Genomic DNA, 5,000 nt, shown 5'->3' with positions numbered 1-5,000 from the left:
ATTAGAATTCTGACACAGATTTTCCTTTAAAAAAATATAGAAAGAGATTGATAGACAGATATAACCACAAGAGGCGGAAAAAAAAACATGCATGACACTTTTCTATTACATAAAACCTTAGTTCTGTACCTTCCGGTCTGGATGACACCCTCCATCCTAGTCGAATTTTGGCACAAAGCAAAGAGACAGACCAATAGAATCACTTTATTCGCCCGATACAACAAGGATGATGAAGTGAAAAAAAAAAAAACGGTTCGACAAGAATTGTATATAAAAATCCCGGATACAAGAATAATGATGGTGGATGATAACAAAAACGGGTATATGAATGAATGAATGAATGAATGAATAACAATAATAATAATAATAATAATAATAATAATGATAATAATGATAATAATAATGATAATAATGATAATAATAATAATAATGATGATGATGATGATGATAATAATAATAATAATAATAATAATAATAATAATAATAATAATAATAAAAGCGATGAAACAAGAATAATGAATAAAAAAAACGGACAAAACGTGAATGATAAATGAAAAAAAAAAATCGACAGAAATTAGAAACAGAAACCGGATACAACAACAACAATAACAATAATAATAATAATAATAAAAAACGCGACAAAGCCAAAAACAGCTCACAGTAAGAATCAGAAGGAAAAACATAGTGCATGAAATCACCAATGAACTTCAGGACATTAAATCTAGCAACCAATGCCCGCTATTAGCAAGGCCAGCCAAGCGTAGACAAGGAGCAATTACATAATTATAACCCCTCCCCGCCCCCCTCGCCCCCTCGCCCCCCCACCACCTCTAAAAACCCCCTCACCACGATTTAACAATGAGGTAGATGTTATTTAATTTACGGGGCGTTGCAGGAGAGAGAGAGAGGAGAGAGAGAAGAGAGAGAGGAGAGAAGAGAGAGAGAGAAAGTGGGGGGGAGGGAGGGGAGGGAGGGGGGGAGAAAGAGAAAAAGAGAGAGAGAGGAGAGAGAGAGAGAGAGGAGAGAGGAGAGAGAGACGAGAGAGAGAGAGAGAGAGAGAGAGAGAGAGAGAGAGAGAAGAGAGAGAGAGGAGAGAGAGAGAGAGAGAGAGAGGAGAGAGAGAGAGAGAGAGAGAGAGAGAGAGAGAGAGAGAAGAGAGAGAGAGAGAGAGAGAGAGAGAGAGAGAGAGAGAGAGAGAGAGGGGGGGGGAGGGAGAGAGAGGGAGGGAGAAAGAGAAAAAGAGAGAAAGAGAGAAAGAGAGAAAGAAAATGAGAAAGAAAAAGAAAGAGAAAGAGAAAGAGAAAGAGAGAGAGAGGAGCAAAGAAAAGAAACGAGACGAGACATGAGACACGGAAAGAGAATGGAAGTGAGGAGAAGGAGAGAACACACGAAAGAGAATACAGGAGAGACAGTGGTAAATGGGAAGCAAGGAGAATCACGAGCAATGGGGGAAAGGGAGATCCGCCCCCCCCCCCCCGCCGGCAATTACCCTGTTTACCCTTTGGATCCAAGTGGGTATCATTTAGTCACGTGACCAACCATTCTGTAGCTAATGCCGCGTTTTCTGTCATCAATTAAACTCTATCACTATTAAATAATACTGTCTCTTTAAGGGTGTTTTTTTCTGCCTCCCTCTTTCTCTTTCTCTCCCTCGCTTACCTCTCTCTCTCTCTGTTTCTCTCTCTCTCTCTTTCTTTCTCTCTCTCTCTCTCTCTCTCTCTCTCTCACACTTTCTCTCCCTCTCCCCGTTCTATTTTCTTTAAAATTTATATCTTTTTCATTTACATCCTACATCCATATGTATGTCTCTTTTCGTTTTTTTTTTAATTTAATTTTTTTATTTTTTTTTCTCATTTTTTAAATTGTCTCGAGCCTATTCATTGTGTATATTTCCGAGCGAGTTCTACTCTACCATTAACTTGTTATATCACCGCATTAGCCAGGTTTATGTGTGAATTTACTACGGCACACGCGCGCGCCCTAAAAACGGAAATAAACTGGTGTTTCTGTCTTAAGTGAAACTATGCACGGCGGTTAACACGGGGCAATTATTTTTGCTGAAATAATAATGCTTTTCTACAACAAGTTCACGCACTCTTTGAGTATGAATAAATATATTAGCGTGTGGGAAGAACATAGGGGATGGGGGGGAGGGTTGAGGGGTGGGGGGGGTGAAGAGGGAGAGGTGAAGAGGGGGGGGTGAAGAGGGGGTGGAGAGGGAAGGAGGGAGGGTGGACGGATGGGTGGGTGGGTGAAGAGGGAGGGAGGGAGGGAGGGAGGGAGGGAGGGAGGGAGAAGAGGGAGGGAGGGAGGGAAGGGGTAGGATGGGTATTACACACAAGGCTTATGGATAGGAGGGAAAAAAGAGAGAGAGTGGGAGGTTGTAGCGAGAAAAGAAAGAGGAGAAGGGAGGGAAGGAGAGGGAGGACGGAGGGAGGGTTATAGGAGGAGGGGGGGGGGTTGCGACGAGCGTGGTTTCGTCACTGCGTCACGCTCGTAACACCCGTCACAAAAGAGAGAAGCACATGTGAAGGGGACATGTGAAAAGTCATAATATCTCGCGCAAGCTCTCTCTCTCTCTCTCTCTCTCTCTCTCTCTCTCTCTCTCTCTCTCTCTCTCTCTCTCCTTCCCCTTTTTTTCTCTCTCTCTTGCCCCTTCTTCTTCCCCCACAAAAGTCGAGAAGCAAAATGGTGTTTGAGAACAGGGAAGGCGAAGGGAAGGGGGAGGAGAGAGAGAGAGAGAGCGGGGGGAGGGGAAGTGATGGGAGGGAGGGAGGGAGGTAATTTTGTTGTGATAGTGAATCAGTTTTATAATAAGCACGTACGAGTTATTCCCCGGGAGTAATTGTATAATCGGTGACGGTAATTGCGGCAGAGGGCATTACGTAGTCCGTGTGTGAGTGAGCGTGTTACTCTCTCTCTCTCTCTCTCTCTCTCTCTCTCTCTCTCTCTCTCTCTCTCTCTCTCTCTCTCTCTCTCTCTCTCTCTCTCTCTCTCTCTCAACTCACCTATCTATCTACCTATCTGTCTATCTAGCTCTGTATGTGTCTGTCTCTGTCTCTGTCTCTTTTCTCTCTCTCTTCTCTCTCTCTCTCTCTCTCTCTCTCTCTCTCTCTCTCTCTCTCTCTCTCTCCTTTCCTTCTAATTTTCTCTTTTCCACTTTCATACCCTCCCTCCCTCCCTCCCTCCCTCTCTTCCCTCCTTAAGCTCCCCTTCCTTCCCTTCCTCCCTCATGTTCGGTCTTTCCTATCCATCTCTCTCTCTCTTCGTTGATAGAGCTGGGTCTTCAAGCGGGGGGTCTCTATAAGGAGGTCTCTAAAAGGGGTCTTTACAAGGTCTCTAAAAGTAGGTCTCTAAAAGGGGGTCTTTACAAAGAGGTCTCCCGGCGTCTCTAAAATTTGTTCTCTAAAAGGTGTTCTCTAAAAGGGGGTCTCCGAGAAGGGGTCTCTAAAAGTTGTTCTCTAAAGGGGGTCTCTAAAAGGGGGTCTCTAAAAGGGGGTCTCCGGGAGAGGGTCTCTAAAAGTTGTTCTCTAAAAGGGGGTCTCAGAGGGTCTCCAAAAGGGGTTCTCTAAAAGGGGGTCTCCGGGCGGGGGTCTCTAAAAGGGGTTCTCTAAAAGGGGGTCTCCGGGAGAGGGTCTCTAAAAGTTGTTCTCTAAAGGGGGTCTCCGGGAGGGGGTCTCTAAAAGGGGTTCTCTAAAAGGGGGTCTCCGGGAGGGGGGGCTGCAGAAGGGACCAGCTTTATTTCGGTCCTGAAGGTGGAGGCGGGCGAGGCTACTAGGCAGTTTTATGGCGGAACGGAGCACCGAATTCTGTCTGGGAAAGTCTTGGCTGGGACTTGTTCTTGCTATTGCTTCTTCTTCTTCCTCTTCTTCTTCCTCTTCTTCTTTCGTTATTCTGCGTCTGATGCTTCTCCTCCTTTTTTACTCTCGTTTTCCTCCTTCTTCTCCATCATCATTATCATTATCTTCGTCATCATCATCATCATCATCACACCTTTTTTTTCTTTTCTTTCTTTCTTCTCCTTCTCCTTCTTTCTACTACTTATTTTCTTCCTTTTCTTTCATTTCCTCCCGTAGCATAAGCGCCTAATAAATGTAAACAGAACCTTATACACCGCGATTTCTCTCCTTCATAAAGCATCAAATCCGAATAAACGGGATCTAAAACCAAGGACACACATAAGCATATCACACGCGGTTGGAACCTCTTCATCACAGACAGAAGAATAAAGAAAAAAAACTCTTGATATGACTACGTATATGAACCTATTCGACATGAGATAGAGATGAGACCGCGAGCTTTTAAGGGTTTCGAATGCTTATGCTCCTTTCTCCTTATACGTCTTTCTGCTTATGTCTCTTTCTACTACGTAGTATGTTATGACCGCGTCTGTATATGTATATCTGTCTGTTTGGCTTTCTTTTTTCTATCTATTTGTCTCTCAGCAGTCCTGTCTATCTGTCTTACTTTCTTTTCTATTTGCCAATCCGCATTTCTGTCTGTCTCTCTTTCTTTAAATATGCCCATCTGTTAGTCTGTTTGTCTTCCTCTCCGCCTGCCTTGCCTCGAGAAACTCCAGACGCATATTACCCAACGACCTTCCCACGCCAAATGCCAGGGCGAGATGCTGCCACAATGCGAGAGGGTGCGCGCGCGGTCTCTGGTATTTACTTGACCTTTCTTGCGGGGGATCGGTACGTCGAGACCGAGGGTAAGTTTGGTATCGTGACGCCGTCGATAGATATGTGGGGCAAGTCGATGGGAGGGAGGGTTTCTAGTGGATTTGTTTGGGTTGTATTTGGGGGGGTTGATACCTTTGTTCCGCGCTGATGGTGCCTAAATGTGATTCGTTTATGTCTCATCTCTCTCTCTCGCTCTTCTTCCCTCTCTCTCTTCCGTCCAGTATCCATCTTTGTACTTCTCCACGCATCCTTTCCCCTTACCCCTCCTTCCTTTACCCCACCTCCCCTTCCCCTCTCCCCTTATCCCACTCCACATTA

General features: G+C 44.7%; 1 protein-coding gene across 8 annotated transcripts in view; it reads right to left on the bottom strand.

The window, feature by feature from the left end:
• LOC119583116 (transcription factor collier-like) overlaps positions 1–5,000 on the bottom strand; it is a 158,079-nt gene that overhangs the window by 134,606 nt on the left and 18,473 nt on the right. The window lies entirely within an intron of this gene.

This window comes from Penaeus monodon, chromosome 2 (genome assembly GCF_015228065.2).
Source record: "Penaeus monodon isolate SGIC_2016 chromosome 2, NSTDA_Pmon_1, whole genome shotgun sequence".
Classification (NCBI taxonomy): domain Eukaryota; kingdom Metazoa; phylum Arthropoda; class Malacostraca; order Decapoda; family Penaeidae; genus Penaeus; species Penaeus monodon.
This window is presented reverse-complemented; position numbering and strand designations above follow the sequence as displayed.